We start from the raw sequence: 23,670 nt of genomic DNA, 5'->3' as shown, positions 1-23,670 counted from the left end.
ACTGAAACATGAATATATTAGTTTATCACAGATAAAGATAACCCACCATTATTTGCCAGGTTCAAGGTTTTGTTTATTTGTTTTTTGTTTTTGATTTTTACCGTTCGACAGGCCAAAAGGAACAAGATTAGTTAGCTGTGAATCTGTGTGATAATTGTACAGTTACAAATATGTATATGTGTATACTTACATTATCTATTGACATATTCAATGTGTGTGAGTCTAAAACAAATGTCTAAATAAATAACTTACTTCATTCTAACATGATACTTAATTTAAAATTTCTATAATGAAAAAATAAAAGCTTAAGCCATATATTCATGGACAGAAAAATAAAAAGTGAAACTGGCATTTCTGTTTTATAAACTCCATTGAACTTGGTCTAATACTGTGAGCTTACTCAATAGGAAATGAGTCTAGATTAGAATGCCCAAAGGACTTTAAGAAGGTCAGAATAATGCCTGATTTTTACACACATTGTACTTGGACTTTGTAGCACAAGGAACTCTGGCAGTTCATCCTGTAATCTTCAGAGTGGATCACAGTGCTGTTCACCAGAGTGAATTTCGGTCTTGCTTCTTATCTTCCAAAGGGCTCATCCAAGCATTGATTTCCAGGGTTGATTTGCTTCGGGTTAAGCATTTTATTTTCTTACATTTTTCTTTGACAGAGTGAACCAAAAGATAGTCCTATGTATAATATTTCGTACCTAGTTCCCCAGCTTGAAGAGGGTCAGCTGTTTATATAAACTGGAACAGACTTTGAAAGACTAAATCTGTCTCCTGTGTACAGATATGAATAGCAAGCTAGGAAGCATCCTCTGCTGTCTTTTTTTATTTACAAGCAATTGCAGAGAACGACTTCTAAAGTTTTTTTTAAATTTTTTTTCAGAGGATGGCAAAAGTCCCTGCATGCTTTGCTGACATTGTGCAGGTGCTAAAGTGAAGTAAATGCATTCCCTAATAACTACTTATGTAAGTAAAGGCATCATGAACTCAAGGAGACAGGCAGTGAAGATAGGCAGAGTTGTAATTTTAACTTGTTGTAGGAAGATTAGTTCAAAAGTGGGAGGAATATGTTTGCTACTATAATCTACATGTTCAAATGCCCATTGTTTACTTAAACTTTGTAGGCATATGCTTAGTGGAGGCAATAAAATAGACATTTACAGAGCTCACTGAATGCTGGATTTAGGCAGCTCATGCCACAGCAGAAGGAGTATATTAATCACACTGGTAAGAACTATGCCTTTTGCATGGGGACAGTGGATGGGTTTGACTGAACTCCTGGGTAAATAGCAGAAAATATTAAGATTGCTAGACTTAGCTGCAAGTCTTGTTCACAACTCCCTTGTAGGAATTTCAGAATCCTACGCAAAGCTTTATTTACCTGAGGTGTGTAATTGAAAAATACAGTTCAATAACTTGTTGAGTCAAACAACAGACCTGACATTCTAAACAACCAGTTATTTATTGGCCATTCATAGCAACTGAGGGTGGATGATTGTATGGTGCATGGAAACAGATCTCCATTCTAATCTTTTAAGCTGTTTGCACCTTGTAGCAATCAGGGCATCAGAACAATGACCAAAATAGTGGTTACCCAAGACAGGACTGCCACTTGAACAATATGTGCATATTTTACATTTGGAAGCTTAGAAGAGCAGCAAAAGGCCATGTGGAGAATCAAGCCCCCTATGGTAGTAGGATATGGAGATACAGATATTTGCCATGCATTGCAGAATATATACAAGAAGGACTGTGTTAACTCAGCACCCTCCCACCTGGGGAACTGCAGAAGCCAATGCCACAGTAATGAGAGAATACATCGTCCTTGCATCCACACTAGCCTGCCCCAAACCCAACACCAGAGCCACTCTAGTCTTTCCTTCACTTTACCTGCTTTCAAGTCTTACTCTGGACAAAACTGGCCAAGGCTGCACAAATTAATAATACAATTACTCCCTCTGTCAGTAACTGTTCAGCCTCATTAACACCAAGAACTATATCTGTAGTTCTATTGCAACCACTAGTTTCCCTTCTGAGAATCCAAGTAAAATAGAAAGAGCACAGGAAAAGTGGCTTATGAATTACCTTCCATATGCCAAACATTCTTACTACTATTAGAATGAAAATATTATCAAGTTTTTGTGATATTGGGTGACTGGTTCATTATATACTTGTTAAGTTTTTGGTGAATGAATGAAAGAGTGGTTGTTTCTTTGAAGATGAGTCACTTCCCATTTAGCCATTTTCACTTTCACAGCAGTTATCTCTTATAATATCTAAGGTGAAAACAAAAGTGCTTATCCTTTGATGGCCTCTTTCTCTTAGAGCTCTGCTATTTGTACATTCTATTTTCACTACTCACAACATTTAGTTATGCATCATTAGCATTAACTAGATAATCTGAGGAGTTTGGAGGGGAAAGGTATAAATATTATTTTAATATTTAAGACACTTAAAATATTTCAGGAAATTAAGCCTTATGTGATAACACAGTTAGAAACAAAGATGGAAGTGCAATCATCTTGATTTTCAACTATATTACAAAGCTACAATAATCAGAGATGTATGATACTGGCATGGATATAAAGCAAAAGGACTTGTGATGAGGTAAAAATATGGAGTCTTGAAGTATTCATGAGTTGAAAGCTTACAATAACTTGTCACCACCTTATACAAAGTAAAACATATAAATGACTACAATAACACCCAGGTTAGTGATATAGACTCTTTATCTAAACTCACCTACCATTCTACTCCTTTCCAGTCATAGTCTAGATGTCTCTAGACATGAATAGATATCATCTCTGCCTGGAGGCCTGGAAGCCTTCATATTTTTGTTTCTCCTAAAACAAAACTGTGACCAGTTATCTACATGGCTACATCTTGACTTTATTGTGGACTATTCATGTGCTCCCTTCACCAGTGACTCAGAAATGGTATCCTCCTGTCACCCTAACCTGTCTTCTTCCCATATTTTATATTTGCCTCTGACAACTCAGCTTACCATCTGTTTCTGCTTCCTAAACTATCACTCCTATGATAGCAAAGACTTAGTAACTAAACTAATGAATAAGCACTAATGATGAAATAAAAGATTAATAAAACTTAGGTGGGTAGTTAGAGTGTTATGCCAAAAACTGAAAAATGTTATACATTTATCAGCTACTATATTTCACTATTAACTGCAACCCACTAATCCCCCAATAAAGAAAAATAAAAAGAATAATAAAGAATGATACTGTAGTTGATAGGGGGATTATTTCTTTTAAATATTTAACTTACTTATCTTTATGAGAGATAGAGGAAAACTGAGAGACAGGAAGACAGAGAGAGACAGAGAGAGGCCAGAGTAATGCTCCCCTCTGGCATAGGAGATGCCTGGGTATGTATGAACCTTAAGTCTCAGATCCTGTACTCTCTCTTTCTTTCTCTCTTACTACCTTCCCTTATTTATTTGATACAGACAGTCAGAAATCAAGAGGGAAAGTGGAGATAGAGATGGTGAGAGACAAAGAGGCACCTTCAGCCCTGCTTCACCACTTGTAAAGCTTTCCCTCTGGAGGTGGAGACTCAGATCCTGTTCTCTCCCACTGAGTAAATTCTTCAAGTCTGAGAACATCTTATTGGAAAGTAGTATTTTGTAAAGGTTTATCTTGCCAAGACACACAGAATAGATGGAATGTGAGAACTGCAAAAATGCATAGCAGGAAGCCAGGTGATCTAAGTTGGGCATGACTGAAGGAGAAGTTTTGAAGCAAAGAAAGGAAGGCTTTATCCAGTTAGGTGACAACTGCTAAACTTGAGATTTGACTTTCTTGACCTTTTGAAAATATTTGCCATTAACTGTGTCCATTCTCCATTGGTTGATGACCTTCAACAATTCCAGGTTGTCAACAGGTCATTCCCACTTCTTGGTATTTCTTTCTTTCTTTTTTCCTGTGTTTTTTTTTATTATTAGTGATTTAATGATGATTGACAAGAAATACAATTCCATACATTTCCTACAACCCCCAGAGTTCCATACCCCCTCCCATTAGAAGTTTTTATTCTTTTTACCCCTCTGGGAGTATGGACCAAAGATCTATATGGGGAGCAGAAGTTGGAAGGTCTACCTTCTGTAGTTGCTTCTCCACTGGACATGGGCATTGACAGGTTGATCCATGCCCCCAGCCTGTCTCTATCTTTCCCTAGTGGAGTAGGGCTCTGGAGCGGTGGGGCTCCAGGACACACTGGTGTGATCATCTGCCTAGGAAATCAGGTTGACATCATGGTAGCATCTGTAACTTGGTGACTAAAAAGCATTATGATAAAAAAAAGCGTTATAAAAAAAACCAGAAGAAGTTGTTTAATAATCAGGAGCCTAAAGTAAAAGTATAACAGGTGAAATTTGGGGTCTTTACTATGGAAGAAGCTAGGAAGTTTTGGTATATTCTACTCCTGTTATCAACTGACACCATCTTCCCAACCAATAGTCTTATCCCTCCTTCATGTTAGCTATTGGGCTCAGGTTAAAATTAATAAAGTCATGGCTCCTTGATATTTCTTGTGCAGCACAGAACTGCAGAATTACCCCATTAAATGCCTATCTCTTTAATCATCAGATTTGCATACAGAAAGCACTTAGCTCATCTGGAAGGAACTCTGAGGGTTAGAGTGAGCACTTAGCAGGTTAGACAGTCATAAGCTTAAAGAATTATGTTCAGATGCAGGAGGCAGATTTGAGTGCACTTCAGGAAAATAATTTAAATATCCACTTCAGACTAGGACATATTTACATCAAACTATGTACCTAACAAACATCTTCAGATATGTGGTTCCCTGGAAAGTCATTAATTTAAGCACCCTAGTTCAGAGTGTGCAAAAGAAAGAACTGAACATGTTCCCTTCTGATTTCTACTACGCTGAGCTAACTCAGCATGCAGTTCTTTTGACCACTGAACTTAATGAGGGATTTTGAGCCTGCTTTACTGTAATTCCAGTTTGGTTTTATAAAGTGCTTTCTTTGTTTTATGCCTGCTTAAAAGCAGTGAAGGATAGCAGATCATTTATTTGATATCTGTACCTAACTGATTTTTTTTTTTAATAAAGGTATGGCCTGGCATGGTTTTCTTTAAGGTGCTTATTTTTTCAAAAAATAAAAGACACAAGGGAAGAAATATGACTACCTGACAATGTGAAAAGAACCTCAAGTGGATTCTGCAGATGAGTTAGAAATGACAGGTGAACATTGTGTCTTAAAGTCACTCCAGGGGATTCTCTCTCTGATGTGAAGGAAACAGCAGGGTCCATCCTTTCTGATTTAGTATTTGACAAGCTGCTTTTCTGACAGGGACTGCAGAGTACTAAGTGCTGGATTGGGAAAAGGATAATGGCTGAAAGCATCTTTTGCCAATGGTAGGAGAAAGGGCTTTGAGAAACTACTGAAATTGAATTGAGTGAAAGGTGTAAATTAGGAAAATCTCTCAGAAAGCATACTTGTATTTAACTTTTCAAGTGTCAAAGTCATTGTCTGGGTGGTGATGTTTTTGGAATGAATGAAGAGACGGAATTATAACGGATCTATTTGTAGATTTACTTATAGTTAAGTACTAGCACACTATCCCAGATATGAACTTTGGGGATTTGACAGTGGGAGCTACCATATGCTTAGTAGTAAGGTAAACAGATAACAGTTATTAATGACCTTTTAAATTTTTGTTGTATTCCACAGAGAATTTTTTTGTTACAAGGGAGAAAGGACCAAAGCATTTCTCAACTATGACATTAGGTAGTACCAGGGATTGAACTTGGAATACCTTAGGCCTCAGATATGCAAATTGGTGTTCTAGCAGCATGAACTCTCTCCAAATTCCCCCCTCTCTCTTTCCCTAAAGAACTATTAAATTGTATCTATGAAGAAATAAGAAAATAAGAATCAACATTTCTCTTCAACTGTTTAGGCAAAAGCGTGGCTTATACCAAGAAGCACAGGAATGATATTTTATGCATTTAATAGAACCATGCACAATGAACCACTTATGACCACAACAATAATTCTCAGAATGACAGAAATACAGACTTCAAAGTGGCAATGCAAAGATAGCTGTGACTCTAATTCACATCTGATTTCTTTCTAAGGGCAACCTAGAGATATCAAAGAAATTTGCCCCGTTGGTATTTTTAGGCCAAGATCTTGAGACATATAACTTATCCCATATATTTTCTATAGATATAAAAGCACTTTCTGCCAAATCAAAGTTACCTACACACCTTGAATGAATTTATCTACTCCAGAGTACACAGTTTTTCTTAGATAATAGAGTACTTAGGTTTCTTCAGCATCCCTATTAGTTAGCAAAGTGTTTTATTGGCTATGTTTTTCTTTACCACAGAGATTTTCTTCAAATGAAAACCCATGAGCTAGAAGATATATTTAAGTGCATAACCAGCAGATGGTTGGGCTGAAATGAGAGCATATGGATGAATATACTGTTTGGTTCAGTTTTCCACTGGCACAGAAGGCATATTCATCTTACTATTTCCCTTTAGCACCTACATAAAGAGAGTAAAAAGAGTTTCCTTGATTCTATAGAATATGTATGACCATTAGTGGAAGAACTTTATTATTCCACATCTGAAAAATATTTGAACTTGGCATTAAAAAAGAAAAAAAAGCTACAAAGAAAGTCTAGAAAAAAGAACTATGTCTTTAAAAAAAATCAACTTTATTGAGGTGGATACAATAAAATTCAATAATTCAAAAATCCCAGATTTCAATTCCTATGAATTTTGATGAGTCAGTCATCTAACAAGCACTAGTGTCGATATGGAACAGTTCAGTTATTCCAAAAAGTTCTTTTATCACCTTTTTGGTAAATCCATTCTTTTCACCACATCCTCTATCAACCAATGAAATGATTTCTGTCACTATGATTTTGCTGGACAAAGACCTGGTTGTGCTCGCTCTCTTCTCTGATTCAGCTTCCAGTATGAAGGCCTACTGTATGAAGATGAACTCTTAAGTCACACAAAAAGGTTCTGGTGGCTATTGTCTCTGTCCCTCCCTCTTGACCAAAATGCCCCAGTAGTATTCTGGCTGAAATTATGTTACAAATATTTTTAAACTGCCCCCATCTATTTCTACGCCTTTTCCTTATGAAAACTCCTTTGACCTTTGGTAGTCTTTTGCAGGGATGATTATACTTAAAGCTAAATTGTAGTAAACTGGGTAGATAGCTCACTGGGTAGGGTGCATGTGTTGCCATGTTCATGGCCCAGGTTCAAGTTACTGCAACAAATGGAAGGTATCATTGCAGTAGGGGAAACTCTGCTACTTTGCTGACTACGCTGCCCAAGTTTGTCTCTTTTATCTGAATGAAAAAGTGATTCAATGGAGATGAAATTATGCTGACACAAGAGACATGAGGTCCTGGAATATATATATATATATCACATACTATATAATATCTATATATCTATATCTATTTTACATGAGTGAGAGGACAGAACCTTACTCTAGTACATGCGGTACTAGGGATTGAACTGGGAGCTTCAGGCATGTAAATTCCTCCATACTCTACCAATTGAGCTACTTTCCCCAGCAGCTATCACTGATTTTCTTAATCTTTATTCTGGTCTTTCAAATAGTTATCTTAATTTCATGCATTTCACTAGTTTGGATCAGCTCATTGTGGGTTCCTTTGAAAAATAAAACCCAGTTCCAATTCCCAGGGCTCCTCACTATCAGAAGAGCCAGGCCCCTGTTTGACAGCTGAGATCCTTCCTGAGAAGTATTGCTAACTGGCTTCTGCTATGGGATTGTTCCCTAATAACTACTTTGCAGAGACCCAAGAATTCATTATCTAGTTCAAGAAGTCCGTGATAATTGTAAAACCAGAGTGAAACCAGGCAGCCTTATTTTATTCAGCAATACAGATCTCTCTGTGGCCCATAGCTACTGCACCATTGTTCTTGGGTCCTTGCCACTGTTGGTTGTGTTTGGTTGGCTTAGTCTGCCCGAGACAATCATCAGCACACTACAGTCTCAAAGCCCTGTCTTTGGCATCTGACTTCCATGTCAGGCACCGAAAATCTCATTTCCATTCCTGTACATGGATAAAAGAGATGATTTGTTCTGTTTTCCAGAGACAAGTTTGTATTTCAATGGCGCTACGGGTGGAGGCCAAAGAGAGCCTCTTTTCTCTTCTGAGTCACAAGGACTCTGCTGTGTTCATCTATCTCTGTACAAAAGGAAGCCCCAGGATTTGATCTTGTGTCTATCTCTATAGCATTTTCTCCCCATCTGCTGGGAGATACAGCCAGGATTTCTAAAGAAAGGCAGAACTCAGCTGTGTTTTTTTTTTTTTTTTGCTGATTTTAGGCAGGTAAGAGGTGACTTTTTACCTTTAAAAAAAGTTTTAATTTTCTAGCTTAAAACTGGCATGCAGTCTCCATGGCTGGAGGCTACTTCATTCCTCAGACATAGATGACTGAGAAGCCTTGGAACATAAATATATGCAATAAGCCAATAATTCTGCCTGCCTTTCTGCTGCTCCTACAGGGTATCTCAGTGCTGGCAAACATAAGGGTAATGGGAATTAGAAGGAGGGGAAAAACAGCAATAAAAATATAAATCAAAGAAAGAAGGAAATCCATTTGCTCCTTGGCAGCAGAGACAGTGCTCAGCTAATCCATGCTGAGTGCAATCCAATACTCCTTTATATAATCCTGTGCCGGTGGAAGAAAATTAAAGTTTAATGCAATAACGGCTGACACAAATCACTTTTGTTGCCCAGAAGCAGATTAAAGAATAGTTAAAATCATACAAATCTAATTTTTTTTCTTCTTATTGTTGTTGCTTTATTCTGCAACATCTTGATGCTTTAATCCCCAGCATCGGCTTTTGATTATTATACATACATTACCACAATAAGAGAGATTGTGGGGAAAAAAAAACAATGACAGTCAGGGAATGATTTGTGTTCAGATGGTACATATTAAAGCTCTTTCAAAATCCATAAATTTTTCATAAGTTCATAGAGGTCTATGCCTTTAATAAATCTGTGTCAAGGGAATTTTAAAATAAGCATAAAAGTAATGGAATGCTATCAATCATAATTGTGCTGGGAAGAACTGTCAGAGACTATTGCCTGTCATTCTTGAATTGTACATGTCTGTGTGTGGATGTATATGTGCATACATGTGTCAAAATGGAGTGTTTTTTTCTCTTTTTTCATCAGTGGGACAACTGGAGGACATTGAATAAAGGCAGACATTGATTTTTTTCCCCCATTTAAATATGGCTGTAATGTCTCCTGTTCTCTGCTCCCCCTAGAGCAGGGATGGGGAAACTTTTTCCTGCCAATAGTCATTTGGATATTTATACATGATTCACAGACCATAGAAAATTATCAACTTAAAATTAGCATATAATGTTGCCATGTAAAAAAGCTTCTTAATTTATTGAATTTTGAATTCTCATTTGCAAGGCCAGACCAAATGATTTTTATGGCCCCTAGGTTAGGCATTACCCCTTCACCAAAGTAATGACTCTGTAGAGACATCTGTGAGACTTCATCAGGATTAAAGTTGTTTTGTTTGGTTTTATTTGGTTTGGTTTGGTTTGGCTTGGGTTGGCTTGGTTTGATTTGTCACCAGGGTTAGTACCTGGGGCTTGGTACCTGCATGACAGACCCTCTGCTCTCTGAGGTCATTTTTTCCCCCTTTCCTTTTTATTTGGTAGGACAGAGAGAAATTGAGAGAAGAGGAAAAGACAGAGAGGGAAAGAGAAAGAGAAACAAATGCAGCCTTGTTTTATCACTCGTGACAGTTTCCTCCCTTGCAAGTGGGGTCTGGGGGCTTGAACCTGTGTTCTTGTGCACAGTAATGTGCACTCAACAGGGTGTGCCACCGCCTGCCCCCCCCCCGAATTGAAGTGGTTGTTGTTTATTTATTTATTTATGTTTAAATAAATCTTCATCACATTTTAAAACTATATAAAACATTTTTTCTTCTATACACATGCTTAGAGAGCTTAGAAGTTCACTCTAATCAAAGACCTGCAACTGACAACCTAAAAGGAAAACTCACACAATTCTTTGGTAACAGTTTTTTGGTGAGACTGATTATGTTTTAGAGAAATTACTCCTGGAATTAAGTCAAACTTTTGTGTTAACAATATGGGTTTCCAGTAACATTCTGGGTGTTTTCCATAGAAGGTACTGAAATCATCTCTTATCTCATTTCATGGGAACTTTGTGGTTAATAGGCATTCATATTTAACTCATAGTATCAGCAACAGATTTCCACAGAAAGCATTCTGGCTTTGTATTCTCAGTAGGATTTTTGTCTACTTCTAAACTGTATGCGTATTTTAACTTTTACGATGGAAGTTTTCAAATACGAGCAAAAATTATAGTGACACTCAACTACAGTAATCATTGATTAATGTTCAATTTTGTTTTATGTAGACTTTTAGCCATGATTCTCCACCTCTAAATAGTTTGAAGCAACTCTGATATATCATTTAATCCATAAGAATTCCATCACACACACATATATATATAAATCATTATTTTAAAAAATTTAACCAAAAAGCATTGTACTAAATTAAGAATTGACAGTACTTTCAAAGTATCATTAAATGTTAAATTGCTATATAAATTTCATAGATACTTTTATTATTATATCTTATTTTCTCATCTATTAAATTAATTCTTACAGTTGTAATTCATTAATACATCTCTAGCAACTTTTGTCTGTGTATTTCTCCTTTTTCATATTTCAGTCTCTCTTACTATTGTACAGAATTATATAGTTTTCTATATTTTCTGAAGATCACTAAACAAATCTTTCTGCTGGAAATTTTTGTGCATTTCTTTTTAATATTTCTCATAATGTGGTAGTTAGATCTATATACTTGATTTGTTCCAGAACAAATTCTGTTTATGACTCTTACTGGTTCAAATGTTGATAAAGTTTGATGCAAGGACCAGCTCAGGAGGAGGCTCAGATAACTATCAGTAGTGAAACCAAAACACTTAAAAAATATTTGAGGCTGTGTGTTGAAGGGCTTGTTTACAAAGAGTCCATGTCTTCTGGGATTTGAGTATTCAGGGGTTTTCCCTATTGTTTCTTTTCTATTTATTTTTAAAAATTATTTATTTACATATTATTGGATAGAGGCAGAGAGAAATTGAGAGGAGAGGGGGAAGATAAAGAGGGAGAAAGACAGAGAGATACCTGCAGCTCTACTTCACCACTCATGAAGCTTTCCCCTTGCAGGTGGGGACCAGGCACTTGAACCTGGGTCCTTGTGCACTGTAGTGTGTGCACTTAACCAGATGTGTCACCCTAGTGTTTCTTTTCTTGAGCCACTCACCTAAAAGCACTATGTCCAGGTAGGGGTAGAAAGCATAATAGTTATGCAAGAGACTCTCCTGTTTGAAGCTCAGGGTTGATTCCACCATCACCAGATCAAGGCAGAGAAAACTTTCCAATTTGAAGAAAATAAATAAATACAATTTAATATTTACCACCTCAATATGACCCAGGGCCCATATCTAGTCATATTTAGCAGAGAAGCCTGTATAACCTAAAAATTGGATCTATTATCAAAACTGAAAAAAACATTTTTTTTAATTTCTTTATTGGGGCATTAATGGTTTACAGTCAATAGTAAAATACAATAGTTCATACATGCATAGCATTTTCACATAACAATACAATCCCCACTGTATCCTCCTCTGCCATCATGTTCCAGGACCTGATCCCTCCCCAACACCCCAGAGCCTTTTACTTTAGTGCAATATACCAACTCCAGTCCAAGTTTTGTTTAGTGTTTTCAATTCTGATCTTGTTTTTCAACTTCAATGAGTGAGATCATACCATATTCATACTTTTCTTTCTGACTTATCTAATTTAGCATGGTTTCTTTTTTATTTATTTATGAAAAGGAAATGTTGACAAAACCATGGGATAAGAGGGGCACAACTTCGCACAATTCCCACCACCAGAACTCTGTATTCCATCCCCTCCCCTGATAGCTTTCCTGTTCTTTAACCCTCTGGGAATATGGACCCAAAGTCATTGTGGGATACAGAAGGTGGTAGGTCTGGCTTCTGTAATTGCTTCCCCACTGAACATGGGTATTGACAGGTCGATCCATACTCCCAGCCTGTCTCTCTATTTCCCTAGTGGGAAGGAGCTCTGGGGAAGCAGAGCTCCAGGACACATTGGTGGGGTTGTCTGTCCAGGGAAGTCTGGTCGGCATCATGCTAGCATCTGGAACCTGGTGGTTGACAAGAGACTTAACATACAAAGCCAAACAAATTGTTGACCAACCATGGACCTAAGGGCTGGAATAGTGCAGATTAAGAGTTGGGGGTCCTCCATTTTGTAAATAGCTAGTAGGCATATTTTAGTTAAATTCCAAAGGGCCTATGGCTATATTAGGTTTTTTTTTCCTTTTTCTTTTTGCCCCTGAGCCTGAAATCTGATATGCCAGTGGATCCAAGTTATTGTCTGGGGAGATGATGTCATGGCTGGCAAAAGGACCAGAAAGCTGGATTAGGGAAGAGAGTGGCTCCCTAAAATGGGAAAGGGGTATATATATTGTTGACTGTAAACCCCATCGATTTGATGTGATCTGGGGCCCATATTCAGTTTTCTTCAAGCTCCATCATAGGTGGGTTAAAGAAGGTGAATTTACCATTTTTAATAGCTGAGTAGTATTTCATTGTGTATGTATACCATAACTTTCTCAACCAATAATCTACTGTTGGACACCTGGGTTGCTTCCAGGTTTTGGCTATTACTAATTGTGCTGCTATGCACATAGGTGTACACAAATCTTTTGGAATGGATATGTTCCTCTCCTCTCATCTCCTCTCCTCTCCTCACCTATCCTCTCCTCTTCTCTTTCTTTTCTTTCATTGGAGGAACTAATGGTTTATAATCTATAGTCAACAGTGAAATACAGTAGTTGCTACATGTGTAACATTTTTCAGTTTTCTGCACAACACTCTTAACACCCACCTAGGTCTTCCTCCGTCATTATGTTCCAGGACTTGAACAACCCCCCACCCCTGCCTCAGAGTCCTTTACCTTGGTACAATACACCAATTCCAGTACAAGTTTTGCTTTGAGTTTTCCATTTCTGTTATTATTTCTCAACTTCTGTCTATGAGTGAAATAATACCATATTCATCTTTCTCTTTTTGGCTTATCTCACTTAGCATGATTCCTTCAGGCTACATCCAAGATGAGGTGAAGAATGTGATTCACCATTCTTAATAGCTGAGTAGTATTCCATCATGTAGATATACCACAACTTTATCAGCCAGTAATCTGTTGTTGGACACCTGGGTTGCTTCCAGTTTTTGGCTATTACTAATTGTGCTGCCATGAACATAGGTATACACAGATCTTTTTGGATGGGTAAGTTCGGTTACTTAGGATATATCCCTGGAGAGAAATTGCAGGGTCATAGGGTAGGTCCACTTCTAGCCTTCTGTGAGTTCTCCAGACTGCACTCCACAGAAATTGGACCAAGTTACATTCCCACCAGCAGAGGGGTTCCTTTTCTCCCACAAATTCTCTAGCATTTGTTATTGCTATTATTCCTGATGTATGATATTTTCACAGGAGTGAAGTGGTATCTCATTATTATCTTTATTTACATTTCTCTGACAATCAATGACTTGCAGCATTGTTTTTATTCCGTATGTTTATTGGCCTTTTGGATCTCTTCTATGGAGAATATTCTGTTCATATTCTCTCCACATTTTTGGATCGAGTTGCATGTTTTCTTGTTACTGAGTTTAGTGAGTTCTCTATATATGTTGGTTATTAGCTTCTTGTCTGATGTATGGCGTGTAAAGATATTCTCCCATTATGTGGGAGGTCTTTGTTTGGGTGGTGATTTCCTTTGCTGTGCAGAAGCTTTTTAGTTTTATGTAGTTCCACTGGTTTATTTTTGATTTAGTCTTCTTTGTAATTGGATTTGTTTAATTGAAGATGTCTTTAAATTTTATATGGAAAAGAGTTCTACCAATATTTTCCTCTAAGCATTTTATAATTTCTGGTCTAACATCCAATTCCTTGATCCATTTGGAATTTACTTTTGTGTTTGGTGAAATATAGAGAGAGGACTCTGGGAGTGTAAGTTTTCTCCTGAGTTGCCCTGTCAGTTCTCTGCCTCCTGATGTCAGCACAGGGCCTCCTCATTGCTTTTCCAGCCTCCAAGGGACAGTAGCAATGGTGATTCACAGTTGCAATTGGTGAGTCTTACTTACAAGGTCCTCTCCTCCTTTCAGCAGGCTTTTTGTTCACAGAACTCAGACCAGAGGTGGCTCCTCAACTGGCAAACTACTGGGCTGTTCCCAGCTGTTCCTGAGTAGATATGGGCTTTTAGCCCCTGGAATGGGATGCGTTGGATCGACCTTCCCGTGGTGCATCTCGTGAGTACCCATTCATTGGGGAAACTGACGATCCTTCCTAGCCGACTGAACCCACATGGATCCCAGTCACTTTCAAAGCCAGCAACAAGCAGCTCCTGCCAGCTTTCAAGCTTCTGGTCCTGCTCTTCGAGTCCTCCAACTTAATGTTGAGGGGCTGTCCTTTGCCAAATGTATTCTTATTGGTCAATTGGCGATACAGCATCAGGCAGATGTTATCTGCCTACAAGAAACACATATAGCAGTCGATGAAGCTGCTCGATTCACCATCAGTGGATTTGATTTAATATGCTATAATCTCCATCCTAAACATGGCCAAGCCATCTATGCCAAATCGTGTCTTGCGGACGTTTACCATACGGCCTCTTCGGCCTTCTACGACTCCATTACTATTGGAACTATTCAGCTCGTCAACGTATATAAGCCTCCCAGTGCCTCATGGGATAATGAGGTCCTGCCTAGCCCGAATCACCCAGCCGTTTATGTTGGAGACTTTAATAGTCATCACCAAGACTGGGGTTATTCCTCCACTCGTGCTGATGGCTCTATCTTAGCCAACTGGGCTTCAGTGAATGACCTCTCCCTATTATACAATCCCAAACAGCCAGGCTCTTTTCACAGTGCTAGATGGAATACAGACTCGGCACCCGACCTGTGCTGGATTAGCACAGTCAACGGCCAAGCCTTTCCCGCTACGAGACAAGTTCTCAAGATCTTCCCGCACAGTCATCACCGCCCAGCTATCATCCACATTGGTCTCCAGCTCCCACTGATTCTGTGCTTGGAGAAACTAAGATGGAACTTTCGGAAAGCAAACTGGTGTCTGTTCAGTGATCTTACCAACAAATCTATTCCTGCAATTCCAATTAACTCTATCCCCTCTGAAGATTCCTACAGGCGCTTCCGCCAAGCCATCTTCAAAGCAGCTTCCCAAGCCATTCCTCATGGGAGACGTGCTAACTATACGCCTTGTCTTGATGCTGAATGCGAGCAACTACTAAAGCAGTATGATGAGTCGGGCGACCCAGATGTGGCTGACCATCTCATTGCCTCCCTGGATGCAGCACGCCAAGCCCACTGGCAACAACTCATGGAAAGTCTGAACTTCACCCACTCAAGTAGGAAGGCCTGGAAGCTTCTTCACAGACTGGGTGCAGGTAGCCAACCCCCTCCCATCTCCCATCCTCCCGTATCTCCAAACTCAGTGGCCAGTCACCTAATTCAAGTTGGACGTGCTAAGATCAATCCAGTCTGGAAAAGAGAAATTTCCCATGAGTGGTCATCCCACTTCCGGTTATCTTGTCCATCTCCAAAACTCTCTCCCTTTACACTGTCTGAACTGGAAGACGCTTTGAAGAGGGTTAAACCGGGAACAGCTGCTGGCTATGATAACATCACCCCAAAACTCATTCTTAACCTGGGTCCCGCGGCAAAGAAGTGACTCGCTTCATTCCTGTCCCACATCTTGGAATCTGAGTCTATGCCCAAAGTTTGGCGTCGTGTGAAGATAATAGCAGTTTTGAAACCAAAGAAAGACCCAACACTGGCTGCCAGCTATAGACCAATTTCTCTCCTCTTCTTGTGTTACAAACTCCTTGAGAGGCTGCTTCTGTCACGCATTTCTCCTCTTACAGAGAAATTCCTATCACCCGCCCAAGCTGGTTTCCGCCCAGGAAGATCTACCTGCGAACAAGCCCTGGCCCGCTCAACTTACATTGAAAATGGATTCCAGAAGAATTTAAAGATGGGTGCTGTCTTTGTTGATCTCACAGCAGCCTATGACACGGTCTGGCACCGTGGTCTCCTAGTCAAGATCTCAAGATGCCTGCCTCCATGGGTGGCCAACACTATATCGTTTCTTCTCCAAAACAGAAGATTCCCGGTGCATCTGGGTGACAAGTCTAGCAGATGGAGACTTGTCTCAAGTGGCCTCCCCCAGGGCTCTGTTCTGGCTCCTACGCTATTTAATATTTACATCAATGACCTCCCAGAAACTTCTTCAAGGAAGTTCATCTATGTCGATGACATCTGCTATGCAACTCAGGCATCAAAGTTCGACATCCTCGAGGAAACACTCATGAAAGACATGTCTCTGATATCTGATTACTGTAAAAAATGGCAACTAATCCCTAGCACTGCAAAAACGGTGTCATCTGTTTTCCATCTACACCATGCCTCGGCCTCGCGTGAGCTTAATGTGCAGCTTGGCGATACAAGAATCCGGCATGAAGCCCAGCCAGTCTATCTTGGCGTTACTCTCGATCGCACTCTATCATTTCACGAACATCTCATAAAACTGCAGCAAAGGTGGGCGAGAGGAATAACATCATTGCAAGACTGGCCAGCTCCTCATGGGGCGCGAGCGCTTCCACACTACGATCGTCATCTCTGGCATTATGCTATTCCACTGCAGAATACTGTGCCCCAGTATGGTTCCGTAGCCCCCAAGTCCACTTGGTCGATTCCAAATTATATTCCTCTATGAGGATAATTTCTGGAACCATCCGTTCCACCCCAGTTCCTTGGCTGCCAGTTCTTAGCAACATCGCCCCGCCAGATATTCGTCGGGATGCGGCATCATCTAAGTTCATTTCCCACGTCTACGCTCGACCAGACCTGCCAATATATGCGGATATCTTCGCCTACCCTGTCCAACGCTTGACGTCTCGTCACCCAATCTGGTCCCCTATGCCTACACTGAACTTCTCTGTTCCAGTCTCTTGGAAACAGAGTTGGCAGTCAGCTGAGGTAAAGAACAAACACCTCATCACAGACCCCTGCAAGCGTCAACCCGGCTTTGACCTAGCACGTTATGATTGGGCCCTCCTCAATCACTATCCAACAGGCCATGGCCGGTGCGCTGCTATGTTCCATCGCTGGGGAGCCAGAGACGACCCGAACTGCCCCTGCGGCTCCAGACAGACTATGACCCACATAGTCAATGACTGCCACCTCTCCAGATTCAAAGGAGGTCTTGAAACTTTACATCAGGCTCAACCTGACGCTGTTGACTGGCTACGGAAGAAGGGCAAACGCTAGAAGAAGAAGCCCCTGGAATCTTTCTTTAAGGTCTCCTCTGTCCATGAGCCACACATGTTTGCACTCACTCATGATTTAAGAAATCCCAAAGCAATCCTAGTCTTGTCTTGTGCTCTCTGGTGATCCTCTTTGCTATCCCTAGTTGACTAGGAGAGCAAAAGGCAACTAAATGCTGCTGCTCTGCAGCCCTGCCTCCGGAACTTTTCAAAATATTTTTAAGCAGAGGTGTTAGGCCAACACATTATTTGCTAAAGAGTCCTTTAGTGTCAAGAATGTTTTAAAAAATCTGACATTTTGTGATAACAGTCTTCAAATTCCCTGTACTTAGAACTAAAATACAATTATGAATTTTGCCACCCCTCTCTAGATGGTTCAAGTCTAGACCTTTGAGTGCAACTATATCTGGGGTCCCTGCTAGTGATTTGTGCCCAATCAGTTCACAAACTCAAATGAAACATGAGTTAAACAAGTGTGAAAACAAACTTAAATTAGTTAATTGCCTATTATATGTCATGTACTATGCCAGATTCCTTAGTCAGTTTAAATCAACTTATATGACTCTAAAAGTATGGTGCTATATTTGTATTATTATTACTCTGTATGTGAAGAATTGAAACTTGCAGAGTTTAGACAAAATTATCTAGGCTTACATAACAGGTAAATGACAATGCAGAGGTTTAACCAGAGTCATCTGGCTGCGAATCACATGGCATTTCTGCCATGATGTTTTCTTTCTGTGGTAATTGGATTTGGAAGCAGAATGGCTGTTCTGCCACTAATCGCTTGTGATAAAATTCAGCAAACTGCTTGACCTTTGAAACTCAGGTTTCTCTTTTCTACAAATGGATTATAAGAAGGAAGATTTGTCATTAAAGTCAAAGGCTCATATATGTTAATAACATTTAACCCTAAGAAATAGGTTATAAAATTGTTTATAATCCTATTTTTTTATTTTAAAGCTTTTAAAAAATATTTATTTATTATTTATTCCCTTTTGTTGCCCTTGTTGTTTTATTGTTTTCGTTGTTGTGGGTAGGACCTAGAGAAATGGAGAAAGGAGGGGAAGACAGAGAGGGGGAGAGAAAGATAGACACCTACAGACCTGCTTCACCATGTGTGAAGCGACTCCCCTGCAGGTAGGTTGCTGGGGTCTCGAACCAGGATCCTTACGCCAGTCCCTTGCGCTTAACCCACTGCACTACCACCCAGCTCCCAATCCTGTTCTTTTTCCTATCATACCCATGACCATCATCTTGCTTTTGTGGGATCTAACAGAATTAAAGCAAAAACGAAAATTTCTTGACTTATGGACTGACTTTCTGTGTTAGTAATCTCTGAGAGTATTTGTGAATCTAGTGCAGAAGAGTCTTTTAGTTTTGCATAAGATGCTGGTAAACAATTTTAATCACCAATAAAAACATAAAAAGAGATGTAAGATCTAGTCAGTCATCTAATATACAGTGGAGTATTTTATTGCTATGTATATGCCAAAGCTACCTATGAAGTAAAACAAGATTCTACTAGCCCAACATGACAGGCGGTTAGACTTTACTCTTTGATCATCCTTTCTTCTTTTCCCTCCACAAATATCTTATCATTATCTGGCAGACATTTCTACATTTCACTGAATTATCTACTGAACCAAACTTGTGAAAGATGTATTTCTATAGACATATTCTTTTATGTTTCATTCTAGCAACACAAACTGTGCTATGCTAACCCATTACAAACTTAGAAGCAGTTTCAAGTATAACCCCCTCAAACTTCTTTTTAAAAAGTGCAGCATTTTTAAACACAGCAGATACTTTTCAATTCAGGCTGGGATTTCTTTTGATACTTTGAACAGGAGTCAGAAAATCTTCCCATAATTGTGCTACAACATCTGAGCACATCAACTTGATAGCATCAATAACACTGCCCTGGATAAAGAGAGCAAGTCATCATTCAGTTCTGTCTTTCTTGAGAAATAAATGGGCTTTTGTTGGTAGATTTGATATTTTATTTGCAGTGTGTTGGATTTGACTTTAAGAATATAGTGACTGAGAGCAGAGCAGTGAAGAGGGATGATTTCAAAATACAGTGGAAGAAATAGATCATGGGTGAAAGAATTAGAATCAGGACAGAGTATTGCTCCAAGATGTAATTACAACAAGGATAATGGGATTAAAATTAAATAAATTATTGTGCAAAATGAAGACATTGTGTATTCTCTCTCTTGTTCAGTTCTCTGGACTAATCTTAATTTTCATAAGTTGCATTACCTTTTAGCTACAGGACAATATAAGGAAGAGATAACCTTTAATTTCATTATTCAGATGTCCCTTTTAGAAGAAAATAAGAAAAAGGATAACATTTATTTTAAAAAGATAAAAAATGAAAGCAAAAAAAAATCTGAGACTAAAGATACTCATGTTATAATAAAAGAATGCCTTCATTTCCTTAAGGATCTATCCTTAAAAGACACTTCTTTTTGCTGAGGGGAAGTAGTTCAGTGGTAATGCACATGAATTCCATGTGAAAGTTCTCTGTTCAATCCCTGCCACCATCTTATGCCAGAGCTAAGTGGTGTAGTGGTCTGATAACACACACACACACACACACACACACACACACACACACACACACACACACACACACAAAAAGAAGCGGCCCTTAACAGTTTCTTATTAATCCTTCACTGGATAATCACTGTTTGCATTTTACATTTAATTGTATTTATAAACATCTATATTATTTTACTAGATTAGTCAAACTATCACAACATTTAGTGGCTTACAGCAACAGTTAGTCCATTGGTTTTATGATGCAGTGAGTTAGGGGTTTGGACAGGTTTCAGTTAGGTGATTTTTCTGCTCTATGTGGCAATGACTGGCTATTTAGAAATTAGTCAACTGGAAGCAGAGTTTATCTGTATTCCCCTCCTATATGACACCTCAGAAATCCCAGAGAGCAAGTCAGACCCAGATAAAGGAAATAAGGTCTCACTTATTAATGGCTGGAATGTTAAAATAATTTATATTATATATAAGTATATAATAAATATATTGTACTGAGTGACCTTGGATTATATATATATTTCATTGGTGCATTACCAGTGTTTTTAAAAATATGAACAGAAAATATTAGACAGTCAATATTATAAAAAACAAACAAAGATAGGGGGCCAGTGAAAAAGCCCATTGGTTCATTGGATACTGCACTGCTTTGTCATGTGCACAGCCCAGGTTCAAAGGGCCCCCACAGCACTGAAGGAAGCTTTGGTCTCTCTCTGTCTCTCTCTGTCTCTGTCTTTCTCTCTCTCTCTCCTTTCCTTCCTCCCTCCTTCTCTGCTTCTTCTGTCTTTGTCTAAAAATAGTAATAATAAAAATAAAATAGAGTAAGTATAATAAAGGTATCTATCTAAGTGATTATATTCTCTTAAATTTGTAAGAAATCATAGAACTAGGGTGAGAGACACAGCATAATGGTTATACAAACAGACTCTTATGGCTGAGGCTCTGAGGTCCTGGGTTCAATACCCCAACCCAACCCCCATAAGCCAGAGCTGAGCAGTGCTCTGGTAAAAGGAAGGAAGGAAAGAAGGAAGGAAGGAAGGAAGGAAGGAAGGAAGGAAGGAAGGAAGGAAGGAAGGAAGGAAGGAAAGGAGGAAGAGAGGGAGGGAGGGAGGGAGGTAGAGAAGGAGGAAGAAAAGTCATAGAATTATGACTTCATATTTTAGAGAATAAGTCTCAAGCACATTTCATGAATATAGGTTTTGGGAGGTGAGACTGAATTCTGCCTATATGCAACAGAATTTTCTGTCTAAAACTATAGAGGATAACTACTAAACTACTTCTTCCTTTTTTTTTTTTTTAACCACTTCTTATTCCAGATATATTGACCTTTAATCCAAAGCAAACAACACAAGAAGAATAAAAATCTCATGATGTATTTTCAGGATTTTCCTATTCCATTTGCTCTTAATTCAGTTGGCACAGTATAGCACAATATTTCTACAGTTTGACACGTAGGAAACAGTGCTAAATCACAAACAGTAAATCTTGAGTTGGTATTTGCTGATTTTGGCAGTACATTGGCATCTTTTGACTAGCTGTAAGGAAATTATCTGAGGTGAGAAAGTAAGAGAATAAACTGTGTGAAGGTGACTTGAGATTTTCCTCCTTCTGCCATTCAGCCTACTCTGAGATTGTAGTCACCAAGTCTAGTTGTGCAGGACTAGCGAAACAATCTGTATGGCAGTTTAGAGAACTGTTTCTTCTAATGTGACCTTCCTTTCCCCTCACTCCTTAAATTAACTAATGTATTAATTGTTGGTCACTGCCAGGGATTCACTACTCTGGGCTTACTTTTCTAGGGAAGGGAGAGAGAGAGGTAGAGAGAGGGGGAGAGGAAGAGGGAAAGATTAACTATAGCACCAAAACTTCCTCCTAAGTGGTAGAGATCAGGTTTGAACTGTGGTTGTGTACATAGCAAAGCAGATAAAAGTATAAAGGTAAGCTGTTTTTTCTAGTTCTCTCCTTTACTTCTTCAGGAAAGCTCATGTGTATTTCAGATTTCTCTACTTAACAGTTCTCTTTATTTCTCACAAGCAATATTGTTCATATAATTCTTTTCACTATTTCTAGTTAATTCCTTTTTACTGTTTTAATTCTGTTTAATAAAAATCACAGCAAATATACATCTATTTTTGTATTAATGAATATCAATGACTATATTCATGAATATTTATATTAATGAAGATCAAATGCATTATAAAGGGCAATCATTTATATTTGAGGAAATAAGTCTTTATACTCTGATGAACAATATAGAAAGATGTTACAGAAGTATTTCACTTACTTCGTGGTATAATCAGGTGAACCTAGCACTACCTTTATTTAACTAGAAAACTTTTAGTTATTGTCAGTATAGCTGGTAAGTAATGAGATCATCCTTTTTTTCCTTTATTCAAAAATATTAATTGAATATTTCTTATTTTTTGAAGCCAAGAGTTTTATTGCAGTGTTAGCTAAGTAACATTCACAGAATAAGAGAGCTCACTCCTCAGACAGGAGATTGGCTCCGATACACAGGATTGAGTGTTTTTTGGTCGTTTCTTTCTTTCTTTCTTTCTTTCTTTCTTTCTTTCTTTCTTTCTTTCTCTCTTTCTTTCTTTCTGAAAGGAGACATTAACAAAACCTTAGGATAGGTGGGGTACAACTCCACATAATTCCCACCACCCGATCTCCATATCCCCTCCCCTCCCCTGATAACTTTCCCATTCTCTATCCCTCTGGGAGTATGGATACAGGGTCATTGTTGGTTGCAGAAGTTGGAAGGTCTGGCTTCTGTAATTGCTTCCCTGCTGAACATGGGCATTGACTGGTCGATCCATACTCCCAGTCTGCCTCTCTCTTTCCCTAGTAGGAAGCGGGCCCCAGGATACATTGGTGGGATCGTCAGTCCAGGGAAGTCTGGTCGGCATCATGCTGGCTTCTGGAACCTGGTGGCTGAAAAGAGGGTTAACATACAAAGTCAAACAAATTGTTGAACAATCATGGACCTAAAGGCCGGAATAGTGCAGATGAAGTGTTGGGGGGTACTCACTGCAGACTCTTTTGTACTTCTGCTTTCAGGCATATATTTTGCCCTGGTTTATGGACACATGTAAACATATGCTCTATCTCAGGGGATCTGGTCTATATCTAGGTTTGGGGACTTTATTGGGGAGTGGAACACCTAGAATGGAATTAGAGAATACTATGAAACTAAATGTCTCACTCAAGTGATGATGCTGAAGGGTTGTCATTCCACACCTGAAGTCTCTGGATACAGTCTGAAGTAAAGCATGCTGGTGTGGCACTCGTTGCATTGATTAAATTGTGATCAGCAGATGCAATATTATTTGATATAAATTGAGAGAAGCATGCAGGAAAGTGCGTCCCACCCTAAGGTTATAGGACTGGGGGAAACATAGGCTCTATTGTGGAAATGTGGAAATGTGAGGTTCCTGCTCTTTTAGGGTTCAAGAGGACAATGGATAGTTATTGTTATCATCACATTAACTGGTAATTGGGTTAACTTTGAAAAGTCCCTTTGTTAGGATTTGCTGTATAATACCCAACATCTTGTATATAGCTGTGCCACCAGTTGCTTCTGTTCTACCTGGTCTAGACTTTTGAGAGAGTCAGCATATCAAAGACTCAGCC

The sequence above is a fragment of the Erinaceus europaeus genome, chromosome 10, assembly GCF_950295315.1.
Source record: "Erinaceus europaeus chromosome 10, mEriEur2.1, whole genome shotgun sequence".
Lineage (NCBI taxonomy): Eukaryota > Metazoa > Chordata > Mammalia > Eulipotyphla > Erinaceidae > Erinaceus > Erinaceus europaeus.
The sequence above is the reverse complement of the archived record's forward strand: the minus strand, read 5'-3'. Positions refer to the sequence as shown.